General features: G+C 39.6%; 1 pseudogene across 1 annotated transcript; it reads left to right on the top strand.

Moving 5' to 3' along the window:
- The first annotated feature begins 9,320 nt into the window (after positions 1 to 9,320).
- Positions 9,321 to 15,065, top strand: LOC149099118 (uncharacterized; annotated as a pseudogene). Its single transcript, XR_016203758.1, has 4 exons — positions 9,321 to 9,804; positions 9,946 to 11,635; positions 12,490 to 12,707; positions 13,567 to 15,065. The product of XR_016203758.1 is annotated as an uncharacterized LOC149099118 (transcript).
- Positions 15,066 to 15,362: the final 297 nt, after the last annotated feature.

Here is a 15,362-nt window from a genome sequence, read left to right as displayed (position 1 = left end):
ATGCTGTGACCTAAAATTGAGCTTTTAAAATTAGGATGCGATGGACACATGCCATTTCAGGAATTATGAGAAGTAGGAGAAGTAAACTTCACCGTACCACAATAAAACCAGAAATATGTTTGTAGGCAACTTTAACAGCCTGTCCTTTCAATTTCCACACCTGTTCTCTTTTCCCTTCTCTTTCCAAGACTGTGGTTTTTTCCATAAGTTCTTCTTGCTTTCTAGGGGTAAAGTTTTGGATATTTACAAGGGAAGCAAAGCTAAAATAACTTAACACTAAGCTTGATGTAAGAAACCAAGGTGCAAAAATCTAACACCTCAGTAGAAGCTTTTAGGCAAGCTACAAGCTTACATTTGGTGCAAAATTAAGCTTATGAGGGAATGTGCTATAGTTGTTCTTCAAGGTTTCTCTTGCTATTAGCTTACCCTTTACCTTGTTGTTTACTGAACTTTGCAGGAAGTGGGAAATCATCAAACACAACAAATGGTTTTACTCCACGATAAAGAAAAAGTTCCAAATATCCTGTGCAAATACCAAGATAACTGTGGCCATTGTAAATCAAAATTAATCAAGATAAATCACTCTTAAGTAACTGGCATGGTAAAGAAAAATGTTACAAGCAGTCGAGGGAGTTAAAATGACAAAATTTATCAACATCACTATTCAGCTGCTTTCTTGCACCTTTCAGCCGGACCAGTTCGTTGAACACTTATTGTCAAAGCCTTATGCAGCGAACGAGAAGCATCCACAACAGCCGTTTTTCCTTTATAATGGCCAATAAGGGATTCTCTTGTAGCCTCTTTCAAGAACGGTGACAAAGTATTGATACCCATATGAATTTTAAATGCCTGAATACCAGGACTCGAAAAATCCTCTTGTGCTCACTTGAGCCGAGATGTTTATGCTTCTGCAATCAAATGGAAATGGGCTCAAAATGACTTTTGACCCAGAATGCACCGTGTTCATCAACACACACTTTGTGACATCTGTGCAGAAATGTGCAAGTGTAGAAGTGGCACCTGTCCTGATTTATGGACCCACCACATTGACAACATTCCAGAATTAACCATTGGTGAGTATGTCAGTGATACAAGCAGCCAGACAAGAATGGTTTCTACTACGTCAAGGAAAATGTTGCAAAATAAGCCCCTAGAATACCACAAAGAGTTATCCAATCAGGTTAATCTCCACTCAATGTTCACATGCCCAAACATTTTGCTTGAGTTTAACTCCTTTCACATCAATCAAATTGTGCAAAATTGCCATTTGATTTTCAGCTTAAAGGATGTGACTGAGATTGTTGAAATTTGGAGACAGAAGTATGCTGTGCCATTATTCATACACTTAGTGACATTTTTGGAGGTATTGACACAACTACAGAACTTCCAGGTGTAGAGAATGAAGCTATTCATGAATAAGATTCTATTCCGTCTGAACGGGGACAATTGTGGGATGATTCATCATTGAATCTTTCGATTAACACTCATGATTTGGAGAACTTTGGTTCTTTCGCTGAAATATTAGATGACCAGGATGATTCACATAATTTGGAATTGCTTGCTGATAATTCACAGACCTATGTAATGCTATGGTTTTAAAACTAGCTGAATGATGAATGTTCCTTTCTAATTTTGTAACAGAGGATAAATTCAAACCATTTAATAATACAGCATATACATCTGGTTCATTGAATATCATGGGTTTTGCACTAAACTATTCATAAACTAGACTTTGACTAAACAAGTGTGAGGTCAAGATGGCTAGATATCTGCTAAGTTTGTTTTCCATGTTATGGACTGAGATGAAAGTACTTGAGATCCATAACTTAGTAAACAAAACCTCAGGGCAAAATATCCTGCAATCCTGACCAAGGAAGCTGGTCACTAAAAGACTGTTTTATCTGACAGTCAGTTTTAAAACACCATTTTTTTCTAAAGGCACTAAGAGGGTAACCTCAAGCAGTCAACATACAGAGCTAGCTCTGCATATGTTACTAAAGGAGCTTTAAGCAAAGAAAGGTGCCCAAAGCTTCAGGGTCAACAAAAATTTTAACATCTCCTTATGTACTCATGTCAACATTGATTTCAGTGCAGCTCCATAGACTGAAACACTAAGAATTGAAAAGGATCAGTGGACCGTTTAATTGTTAACATATCCAATGCTTAATGTAGCTATCTATAAATCTCTTCATTCAAATTCAGATACTTCAAATTATGTCAATGTAGCTCTTGCAATATACAGTTACAAGTACATGTATAAAGAGTTTGAGAAATGTTCCTAATGAGCTATATATACATTAAGTATGTTCTGACATTATCGTTTCTAAGAAAATCAATAGTAATTCAGTTACTATCAATCACATAGAATATTTAGAGCTTTAATTTCTGCCAAAATTCAAAGAGTTTTTCCACTTTTCTCCTGTTTTCTATTACTAACAATGATAGCAATTTCTTGAAATGTATATAAAAATGGCAAATAGCACTCTCCATACTTAATCTATTCACCTATTGAAAGTAAGCCCTATTTAACTGGTTCGCCAAACTGTTATTGATAGAGACTAATATTCCCTTTTTGGCAACAACACCTGCAATTGCTGTTGCTTTATTTGCCATTTGAATAGAAAATTTTATATGAAAGTTTATATCAACTAAGATTTGACCTTATACACCATTTTGTTGGAGGCACGGTGGCCTCTTGATCAGTGTGCTTGTCTCTGGATCGAGTGGTGAGGGGGACATGGGGATTTGCGGTGTTGCAGTGTTGATGTTTTTTATTGCGATGATGCGGGGAATAAAATCTCAACTTGCGGTGTTGCGGTGATCTCAAACCCTAGGGTGTGCAATGTTTCTGTTTTTCCCGCTACAGTGTTCGGTGAAATGAAATTGTTTGTGGTGCTGGGGTTTTTTGATTTACCTTTCCCAAACCTAAATTTGACCTAAATTTAGCATGTAAACTTTGTTAGTCCTGGCTAATTTATGACAAACACGTACCATTGAGTTTAATAATTTGTAACAAAATACAGACCATCACTTTCTAGTCAATCTTCAATATGCTTCAGCTACCAATCCGAAGCTGTTTTCATTTATACGTAACTTGACAAGTAACTCGACCTCTGCCACCTGGAGCTCAGTGTTCAGTAGACACCTTGAGAAGCGAGGACAGAAACAATCCTGGAAATTCTGGAAAAACCAAGGCTGAATATAATGTATTATTGACAGCGCAGTTTTTTTCTGTGAAAAAAGGAAAAGGTTTTGAAAACTACCAGCCACAAAATATATTCAGATGTTCCGTCAGCAGGGAAGAAAGAAGGCTTTCTCAGCTAAGGAAGCTTTGTAAATTACACAAGTTTACCATTTTTTTCCTTTTGCTATTCGGCTTCGTCTATAGGTCATTGTGATACCGGTGTATACCCGCTCCGAGGTCCTGTAACTTACTTGACCTTCTATTTCTTCAAACGACTATTGATATCGAACACAAACACAGCAAGCTCCGGAAAGCAATGCTTTCAGTCATGATAGGGCTTCATTCAGTGGGTTCATACACCAAGAAAAGTGAGCAAAGTAAAAGAAGAGAGGGATCTGGGGGTAAAGGCCATCTCTCAAGGCTCCTCTCTTTTTTCTTCATCCGCTTTGCTTCATGCAAGGTTTCTTCACAAGAGCAAGAAAACTGCTTTACAGGCATCAGCAGTATTGACATATGCACAATGAAAAGTGTTGTGATGTGTTTATTTCGAGGAAAATTGTTGAGGTATAGAAGTATTATTTTAAGTGTAGATGAACGAATCATGGGACTAAAAATATGTGTTGCGGTGACGCTGTTTTGCTAACTTTTCTTGTGGTGATGCGGTGTTTGTTAAATTTTTTCATGGTGTTGCAGTGTTCAGAACCCCACTTTACATTCACAGTGCCCCTCTAAACCTAGGTGTATGAAGTGGTACCTGCAAATCTAATGCTGGGGCTAACCCTGTAATGAACTAACATCCTATCCAGGGGGGAGAAGAATTATTCCTAGTCACTTCATGCTACAGAAACCAGGATAAGCTCTGGCCTGATGGGCCACTTGGCTCGTATGCAGAAAAGAATGCAGAAAAAATGATTGAAACGATTAATTACATGCACAAACAGAAATGACCAGTGCTTACAAATGACCAAACTAATCCACACACCAAGAGAAAAAGAAACACAAATAAGGCCCCATCTTTTGAAGGACTTTTACCACTTCGCTAGAAGAATGTGCTTACAATACATTTTACATGGAGAAGACAATGAACTGCATCCTTTCCATGTGAAATCAAACTGGATTCTGCCAGTTCAACCATCGGTGGCTCCTGAAAGCTACTTAGAAGAGATTAAAGTTCAACTTGCTGAAATACAAGTTCAAAACATAAGAATAATCTGTCTAACATGGAATGAAAGGCATTAAAAACACAAGAAGATCCCGACATCAATCTTAAAAAAGCAGACAAGGGGATGCAAATGGTTGTCTTAAACACTGAATATAAAATTATTGAAGGACAAATCCAGTTAGACAACCTTAAACACTACAAACCCCTTGAATGTCCTATGGTTGTAGAGACATCCCTAAGGGGACAACAATTAGTTAAAGAACTCCACCAGCACAACTATATTGGTGACATGACCAACCTATGGTTTTGCCAAACACCTAACCCGCCTCACACATCAATGTTCTACAAGCTTACAAAAATTGGAAGCCCATCACTGTCTGCTTGAGAGCACTGGGGCTGTTCTGCACTACCTAGACACCTCTTATTGGCCATGTATTGCCTTTGGTGGACAACAGCTTCACAAATGCTTTTCCTATGGTCTTTACCAAACTCATCAAGTTTCTTGTAAAGATATGAGTGGCTTGTTGTTAATCTTCAAGTTTTTAATCTTGCAAGTGTTGCCTGTTTAACATTATATTGTGAAAAATTAGTGTTACTTAATGTAACTAAACTGAGGATATTTAACTGAAATTTAAAAAAACGCAAAAGCGCTGGGCAGTTTTACCTGACAGGGTGTTGCAAAGTTGTGTACTTTAACTTAGTATGTTAATTTTATACATCAAAGCACAAGCCAATTTATCAAACGTGGTGATTATTCTTAGGGGAGAGGACAGACTGGGGTAACATAACATAATAGGGTCACACTAAGAACCTGAGATAAAATCACAACAACCAGAAGGTTGGATAGTTGCAATAAAAATATAGATCAGCCTAATTAATATAATGTATCAACAAAGTATAGATACAGTACAGCCCAAAAATAATGCATGCGCAAGAACTTCTTTTTGCGTCCGCAATCCGTCAACTTCTTGCGGCTTGTTGCGGGTCGCTTGCGCTTAGATCCTGCAAGACGCAAGAACTTCTTTGCAGTTAGGAGTTAAAACCGCAAGAACTTCTTTGCACTAACATCTTAGCACGTGAAAATCCGTATCAAGACAGTACCGTCTTGGCGACGGGTTCTAAAAAACACAACTAACAGACACAACGAAAAAAACAGAACTAGCACTACCATAAGAAGCATTAAAACGACAAATTCTTAACTCTTGACAATTTAAACTCTAAAGTTCAGTTCAGACAATGAACTTTTCATGAGTCTAACTTAATTCGAATTTGGACCGATCCCTGGGAACGGCCAAAGAAAAAGTAATGAACAGATGTGCGTTTGATGAAACTTCGAATTCGTTGATCGGCATGAGCTGCAGTTTACATGTTCTACAACGCTGTATTTCAATCCATCAAAACGTAAACAAATATAACAGAAGAAGAAGTTGATTCTCATCCGTACCGACTAATAAACAAATCATCGACCTTACTACGTATACGGCTACCGTTACACAAGAGATCTTGGGAAGCTTCTTAACGATGTGACTAATATTATAAGCTCTAAAGTGTAAGCTGTATTAAGTCTAAACACTGTTGAGGTCGTCCTTGGAGAGAGTTTTCGTTCACGGATAAATCAGTCGGTAGATTTTCACTGACAGTGGGAAGATTTTGGTCACGTCCCAAGCAACCTGTGAATCGAGAGTGTCTCAAAATAACTTTACAGATGGAGACAGAGATAAGGCGTTTGGCTTTTTGTTGGTTTATAATTATTTTCATCAGTTTAGTAACAGTACATTTTTTATCGGTTGGTTCTGAATTAGATACTAGGTTCACTTTGTTTTGCTTTTTGGTGACATGGAGGAAATTTTACTGTTTACAATTATTATTACGATGTGTCCCGGAGTCCCAGACCCGCGGTGTGATAGCAGCACGAAATGAGCTTATTTGAAATGGCTTTTTCTGTCCGGAACAAAGGTTAAAAAAAAATATTTACTGGGAAGTAGCTTCCAAGTGTAACCCAAATTTTGAAACAAGCAAGTTTCTCAGTCGGCGAAAACAAGCACAGGACTACATGCATGCATGACAAAAATGTGACTTTTCATGCATCAGTAATGTTTGAAGAGTTTATGCAAATTCAAGGCGTCACAACAACATGATTGTTATCAGTGCATGCTGTCTTGAAAGATTTCGTTCAATGGGATTCTCTTTGAAATAAGGGGAATGCATAAGGCAAACTCATGAGATTTCGTCGTTCAGAAGATCATTTATGTGCTTATCACAACCATAGTTATACTGGTAATGTTTAAACGCATTGCAAACAGGGTAGAATTTATGAAGTTCGCTTCCATAGGCGACTTTCAAGTTTCCTTGATTACCGTTTGTTTAGAAACACAGAATATATTTTCTGCAAGGGCTTTTCACCTGTAATACTAACTCTGCAAAAAGTTCTTAAAGAAAGTTACAACATCATAGTGCACATGCAGTCAGCGGTTCAGTGTGCGATTTGAACGATTTTTCTACGTGGACTGTTTCTTCGTGAGCTTCATTACTTGGAAACGTTTTGTGACTGTCGCATAATCTGCAAGCAGACTGTTCAAGTGATCGAAGGGCTTTTTTCCTGTAGGTGTCATGAACACGCGAGTGCGTTCAATATTATTTTCACAGTATAAGCAAACATAACTCCAGATCTGGTCTCAGCTGTTGGAAATATATCTCTTCCCACTGCAGTGACATATCTTATGGATAACATTGCAAACAAACGCTGAGCATTTCGACCACCAACATGGCACTTATAAGTGAACAGACTGTTTGACCTGCAACAACTTCTTGTGCCTTCTTGTGGCTTGTGGTAAGATTCATAAGTTCTTGCTGTTTCTTGCGGTTAGATTTTCAACTTCTTGTGGCTTCTTGCGGTTAGACTATCAACTTCTTGCGTTTGGAATGTTCTTGTGGGTAAACCGCAAAAACACAACATTTTTACTTCTTGCGGCGGTTTGCATGTTCTTGCGGCGTAAGAACTTCTTGCGCCACTTCTTGCGTGTGCATTATTTTTGGGCTGTACTGTAGCACAGATTTATTTCATTTAATTACTTACTAACCAATTTGAATGATTGTTTGGAGTGTCAATAAATCTTGTAACAGTTATTCTGTCTACATGGCTTTCCCCTCTGTCATTGGAGCTTAGGCCTCTCATTTTCTGGCCAACACGAGAGCAAGTGCGAGAGTGATAAAAAGACTTGTCAAAGAAAGTGAGATCCTATCCAAATTTCAACCAGGAGACACTGTCCTTGCAGATAGGGGCTTTAACATACCAGAACTTCTGCTTCCTTATCAAGCAAACCTTGCTATCCCCCTTTTCTGAAGAAAAATAAGGAATTTTCCCTGGAGGAAGATGCTTGCATTGAGCAGTTTTGTTGTTATGTATTGGTGAATGAACTATCATTCTTATGACAGTGTTATTCAACCCTATCATCCAAGCCACATTCTGCTCTTCGAGGAGCGTTTATTTCCCAGTTAAGTTGACACGTTGCCAGTGAAGCCACAGGTTGCAACTTTCACAGTCAGCACTCATTTCATGAAACTCTTTAGGCTCTTCAGGGCATTCCAAACCACATTTTCCACAAGGGAAATCTAGTTGGGTCTTCTCAGTGCTATCATCAGCATGCGACATTGCAGTCATTGCAGCCACATCTTGCATTGACTTTTTCACATTTCCAGTAATTAATTCTGGCACCACCACTTCCTTGAAGAAAAGTTCTGCTTTTGCCACAGCCTCCTCTAGGAAATCAGTATTCATATACACCTGTTGGCAATGTAAACTAAATTCAGGAGCAGCCATTCTCACACAAAAATAGCCTACCCCTGCTCCAGTGGCAAGGATCTGCAATTAAACCTGGGTGTACTACATGTGGTCATATTTGAGAGATTGTTCCACTTTCATGGATTTCAAGGCCACAATCCTTTACAATTTTTCTGTTTCTTATAGGAAGCAGTTTCCCCTAACCTTTCCCTCCTCAAGATCTATGTTATCTGCACAATTGTTTAATTTACTTGCAAATAATTTGTCAGTTCTGACAGAAAACCACAACTTGTTGGACTGTTGCCTCAGATATCCTTTTAACATCATCAAATGAGAGGGGTCTTTAAGCAGCCTCCACTATCTCATCCTCTGAATCACACTGCTCAGCTATTTCTGGTATTGTTTGTGGTAGTGGCTCTTCTCCTAAGAACTATGAGCATCTCTTTTTTCTTATACAAAATGAAGAAGCAACTTGCTCCAACACACTCAATGATCTTTATGATTGCTGGTGAAGGCAGAAACCACAAGCCATATGTTTTGAAGTGAGAGTTATACCATACAAGGCCATGAGAGAATGTAGATTATGAGAGCTTGCTGAGGAGTTAAGAAGGGTGATGGTTGGCCTGGAAATGACAGTTGTTGGTAAAGCTTTTATTCTTTGTTATTGTTTCCTTATTGCCAGCTTCTTTATAATTATAATATAGTTGTAAATCATCAAACAAAGAGTGGAAAGTATGAATCTGCTTTGAAAAGCACAGAAGGCCTGCTAAGTTTTGTTTACCTTGTGCATGACTGTGTACTTAATTACAGCAATGGGCAGAAATAGCTGAATTCGTCAAGTTGATGATTTACAGAAAATTATCTTTACTTTTTAGGGTGTATTTTTAAGGATTAGTCACAGATGGGGAATTTAGCACTCTTCATACTATATGGAGAATGAGCATCCTCTTTCCATCATACAGCTGATTAGCAATGCGAGGCAGAAAGCAAGATCAATGACAGCAAAAAAATATGCAAAATCTTCGAATTAATGCCCAAGGTATGATTTCTCTTTAAGTAACGCATCGCGTAAGAAGGAAAGAGGCGGTGCGCAACGCATGAGCAGTAGTGACCCCCTTTAATTGAATTAATTAATTTCTGCTTCTCTTATTGGCTCAAAGCATTATTTCCCCGATTTTCTAACGAAGACTGTCGATTTTAGCCAAAGTATCTTCCTTTTATGGTATAGAATCTATTGTTCTACTAGTCGGTGAAGTTTCGAAAGATTGGAATGTGCGGAAGTTAGGTTTTCGGAAGTTACCGAAGTCAGTTCAACTAGACCGCCATCTTTGATCGATGATATCCACGGCTTTCTCTCAAAAAATCTCGCTTGTCGATATTGTAAATAGTGTAGATATTGAATATAGTATAAATAGTGTATATAGTTTTCATTCTATATTTCGTTTCTTCTTCTGGCTGTCGTTTTGTCTGCGAATGGTGTTCGTTGGTAAATGTGCGTGTGTCAAACACGACATGTGGCATCACGGAGATATTTCTTCGGACAGTTTGCGTGTTGTGGCTCCAGATGAAGTTCGCTTCTGCGACTACGACTCTGCTAAAAACAAAAATAGGAAGAGGAAAATCTGCCTGGCATGCCGAGGAAAAATTGTGCTGGAAAAAAAGTGTAGCAAGTTAGAGGTAAGCGAATCATTGCACATTACTGAACGATGAAGTCGAAATATTTTGAAGTAATTTTTGAGCATACATTACATTGAGCTTAGCAGTCTGCAATAAATGAAATAGCGAGAAATTAATTTTCTCCTTGTTGGTTCTGTTTAGGAAGAAAGAGCCAGTCCAACTGTTTGCTTTGATGATTCTGCCCCGGGAAATAATTTTGACGATTTCATTGTTGACATTCCACCATTTGATGACAGCATTGACAATCCAAGTTCTTGTATGGTGCCTTCAGAATCCAAGCAAGTCCAGGTTCCAGATCTACCGCTGAGGCCTTACAAGAACGTTGAAAAAAGAACTCAGCAAGTAATGAGGGCTAAAACGATTGATCTTCTGGCAGATTCTGCTAATAAATTTGTTCACTTCAAGAGTGAGGACATTCCTCACTTTATCAGTGATTTGGTCCTCAGTGGAAAGTGGAAGGGAACATTTGGTGAAGTTTGCCAGACAAAGCCTGACACTGATGATTTTTTCCTGCGTAAACTTGCAGCTGAATATCGCAGTTGCAAAGACAGAGCTGAAAACAAAGCTATCCGTTTGAATTCTGCTAAACAGAAGCAGAGAGTACTGATTGGGGGCAGTTTGAAAGGCAGTAGAATCTCCTTCAGTGGCATGACCTCAGACATCTTCAAGTCCCGTGTTGAGGCAGCACAAGATCTAGGCAGGATTCGAAGCTATCCTGATGAGAAAAGACGGCTTCTGTCAATTGTTGCCATGGACTTTTCCTATTCCACCTTGCAGCGATATTTCCAGTGTTCCTCAAAAACCATAACAGCAGCAAAGGTGCATTGCATACTTTTTGGTCGTGGAGGTGTTCCATCAGACAAGTACAAGTTCACCCGCCAATGTGTCAGTGTGCAAGTACTTGAGGAATTAACTGGATTTCTCTATCGAGATGATGTTTCATGGGCATTGTCATGCCGTAGTGTTATGGTGGAAGGTGAGGAAACAGCAGTCAGGTACTGGCAAGATACAATCAAGGGACTTGTAGACCAGTACCTCCTGGAATTCCCCAATGGAGTCAAGAGGACATATATTTACACCCACCTGCCCACCAATTTCCGTATGGACACGATGCTGGCAGGTTTGTGTAACCTTTGTGACGATTTTGGCCACAGTAATTTTGATGAACTGTGTTCACTTATTGACGAGGTATCTTCAATGTGTCCGGTTCTGAATGCATCATCCATGATAAAACATGTGCGTATTTATCAGAAATTTTTGAAAACCAAGTTTTCGAAACTGGCACAAAAACATTCGCCCTGTCTTGAACTGTGCATGTCATATGCATTTGATGCCTGCTCAGAAGACCATAAAGCAATGTGTGCAGATATTTCACCCTTCTGTACTATGTACAGCTCTCTATTAAGAGAGATTGAAATGCTTCCAGATGCTAGCAAAACAGAGCTGAAGCCAAGGTTAACAGAGCTGTATGGAGTACATTATGACTATTTGTCACATTTGCTACGAACAAAACATCAGGGTGACTACTACCAGTTTGTTTTGAAGAATTTGAAGCCTGGAGAGTGTGTCATGATAATTGATTACAAAATGAAACTTGAACTAGGAAAGCGAAGCAGAGAAATCCAGAGGGACTGGTATGGGAAGAGAGGTATTTCTTTGCATGGATGTTACGTAATTGCAAAAGTCTCAGATAATGAGAAGAGCAGTGAAGTTTTTGACTTGTGGTCAGAGGACACCAAACAGGATGCCTTTTTTACCCAGAGTGCATTGGATGTGTGCTTTACCTGGCTAGAAAGAACCTTTCCGGGCTTTGCTGTGTACCTCTTTTCTGGTATGAAAGTTTATTTAATTCATAAACATGTTCTTATCACTTCTTATCCAGGCTACTGTTTACAAAAATCATAATTTCCAAACATAAGTAACCCAGGTGTCATTAATTGATCATCCTTATTCAAATGTGGACAGGCTTATTTTCATGATGGAAATAGGACTGTTTATTCAATGATGCTCAGCGTATCTGTGATGTTTTTATTTTGCATAAATTTGATACTGCTTGCCTAAGATTTTATACTTTCTTGTCCTCATACTCTGCTAGTATAAATTTAGTTGAAGCATAGGCACTGTGTAGAAAAGTGGGGAAAGGGGTGATCATTTGCCAAGGAGGGCTTAATTTCTGGGGTGCTATCATGATTAAGGACACACACTTTCAATATGCAAGTTATTGTACCTATTTATAACAGTAAGTGACTACACTTGCTGCTAGTTGTTCAGGACTATTTTATCCTCCTTTGTCAACATATGCTCAACGCAAGCTCTTTTAAGTAACACAAACTGTGGTTGGTGACATTGTTTACATCCCTCATTTTTTCAAAAATCACATTGAATTTAAGAGAATGTATGAAAAGCACCAAGGAGAATTTGGATTCTCATCTTACTTGTAGCTCTCCTCACTTCATAAAGGTAAATGTTATAAGTAACAGGCCAAGTTTTTACACTGAAGAGCAGATTTAGGGGGAATCACAATGTAAATTCTCGGTCTTGAAGGGATCTCACAACATGATTACTGTATATGTCAATTAAGGTTGGGGATATGAAAATTCTCTAGAGGTCACTTGTTCAAGATAATATGAATATTTCTATGCTGACTTCTTCATGTTTCTCTTACTTGTCTTCTTCTATCTACAGACAATGGTCCCCATTACCACAATACTGCTGTTCTGGCCTACCTTTGTGAGGTGAACGAGGTATTCAACCTGAATCTTTTGGAATACAACAACTTTGAAGCTGGGGAAGGGAAAACTGCTCTTGATACCCACTTCGCACACATTAGCCACAAGATTGTGCGTTATGTCCGTCTTGGCAATGATTTGGAGACTGGCGAGGAGCTGGGGCAGCTTGTGCAGGTAAATATATAATGTGTATTTGCTCAATTTTAACTTTTGTATGTTACAGCTGTTTTCATATTCCTGATGAATATGTAGATGTAGATGAAGAGAGTTTATCATTTTATAATGTAATGATTTTAAAAAGCACCCAGGGCAGTGGACCTGGAAGAGAATCGTTTGTTGAAGACAAAGAAATACATTTGTAACATCAACAACCTTGTGCATGTATTTGAAGTAAAATAAAAAATACTAGTGAAGTGGCCCATCAGGCCAGAGCTTATCCCGGTTTCTGTAGCATGAAGTGACTAGGAGTATTTCTACTCCCCCCTGGATGGGATGCTAGTCCATCACAGGGTTACCCCCAGCATTAAGTTCGCCGGTACCCATTTATTCACCTGGGCAGAGAGAGGCAGTGTGAGAGTAAAGTGTCTTGTACACAATATACTATTTGTACACAACGCAATGTCCCTGGCCAGGGCTCGGACCCAGACTGCTTGATCCAGAGATGAGCGTACCAACCATGAGGCCACTGTGCCTCCCATGTATTTGAAGTAAGGTGATTATCACATTTCTGGTGTGCTACTCTAGCTGTAAACACTCAAGTGAGTTGGGGACAATTTGTTTGAAATTCAAGTTCTTAGGACAATCTTAACTATGCTTACATCTTGCACACTGTAACTGTATGTAAACACAGTTTGCAGTTAGCATCAAAAGTTGAAATGAATGTTGAAATATGCTTTGATCATGCCACCAAGACAGTGCAGGATCTTATACCATAATTATTTTTATGTGCTAGTGTCATTGCACAGCAAACATAGTAGATCAATTAGTGCTGACATGTGAGTAATTTCTTTTTATAATTATTTTTCTCCTACAGAGCATGAAAAATGTTTCCTGTTTTCAGTTGTCCATTGATAGAAGCAAAGCTCCCAAGAAAATGGGGACCTTCAAAGACATTTCCTTGTTTGGAAACTTTTTATTTCCTTTGGAAGGGGAATATGCAGGAGGAGTAATAGCACGCTCATTGGCTGGTACTGGAAAAGTTTCAAAGAAGACCAAAGAACATCTTAGCAAAGTTTCATCAAGGTGTTCACCTTTGGCTGGGTCAACAGGTGCATCTGTGTCCTCTGAATTACCACAAGGCAGTGATGAGCAGCTTCATAGCACCTCTTCCCAAGGTGATGTGTACAGCATACGGTTCATAAATCATGCTCCTGAACCAATACAGTTCCCATCACTACTTGATACTGATAGGATCCTGACGCCTTATCTGCCTGCAAAGGGGTTTGGGCTAAAGAGGAACTCTGGCAAGAGGGTGGTTTTCTCACTTGCTCAAAAGGAGATAATGATCTCCTTTTACAACCGACAAGCATCAACTGGTGTCAGAGCAGACCCGAAAGCCGTAATTGCTTGTATGAGAGAACGGGTTTGGAGGTCCTTAAAGAGACACAAATTTGTAGCTGGTGGAGTACATATCATCAAAAGAGGAAAAGATCTGTTGGTGTCTTGCAGGAGGAAGCAGCTCAATTACAAGGCCTCCACCCATCGCAACACTCGGTTCTGCAACAGCAACCAGTCGCCATGTCACAACAACAGCCTATTCCTGTAACACAAGTGTCTGCTCCTGCCACCCAGTCACAACAGCAGCCCATTCCTGTCACACAAGTGTTTGCTCCTGTCATCATGTCACAACAGCAGCCTGTTCCTGTAACACAAGTGTCTGCCCCTGTCACTGTGTCACAACAGCAGCCTATTCCTGTAACACAAGTGTCTGCTCCTGTCATCATGTTACAACAGCAGCCTGTTCCTGTAACACACGTGTCTACCCCTGTCACTGTGTCACAACAGCAGCCTGTTCCTGTGACACAAGTGTCTGCTCCTGTCATCATGTCACAACAGCAGCCTGTTCCTGTAACACACGTGTCTACCCCTGTCACTGTGTCACAACAGCAGCCTGTTCCTGTAACACAAGTGTCTGCCCCTATCACTGTGTCACAACAGCAGCCTATACCTGTAACACAAGTGTCTGCTCCTGTCATCATGTCACAACAGCAGCCTTTTCACCCACAAGGTTCTACTCCTGTTAACCGAATGTTGCAGCAGTCACCAGTACTTCAACAGCAGTCAGTCTATGTCCTACCTCAGACAGGACCATGTGAGAATGTTATGGTTGGCAAAACAGTAACTGGCCTTACTGATGTTCTTCAGTGGAGTTTCCTGTCTGACTTTTGTCAGTCAGCTATCGCAGGAAGATGTGGAAGCAATGCCTGTACATTCATAGCTTTGTACTTTGGTTACCTCTATCTTCAGGACAACTTACTACCACCACATGGCAGTGTTCTCTCAATGGAGTGAAAGTACGCATTGTACAAGGCAATGAAAAGAGGTAATGAAATACATGATGAACTTTTTGAAGGAGAGGGAGTCGATGTGTCAGTGGAAGATGCTGTAAGTATGGCTGGAATGGAATGCTTTGTGAACTCCATAGGCGAGAGCATTGATGTTTTTGGCCAGGACTGTGAAGATCAGCTGGCATCAGTGTTTGACACATTAGCCTCGACTCTACAATCAAGGTGTAATGCAGTTGTTACCACAGGCAGAACCATGCTTCTCATCATCAACCAAGATGGTTCATGCATGATTGTTGACTCCCACAAGCATCAAAATAATGGA

The sequence above is a fragment of the Orbicella faveolata genome, unplaced genomic scaffold, assembly GCF_042242905.1.
Source record: "Orbicella faveolata isolate gen_17 unplaced genomic scaffold, um_ofav_v1 contig_46, whole genome shotgun sequence".
In the NCBI taxonomy this organism is placed as follows: Eukaryota; Metazoa; Cnidaria; class Anthozoa; order Scleractinia; family Merulinidae; genus Orbicella; species Orbicella faveolata.
The sequence above is the reverse complement of the archived record's forward strand: the minus strand, read 5'-3'. Positions and strand labels throughout refer to the sequence as shown.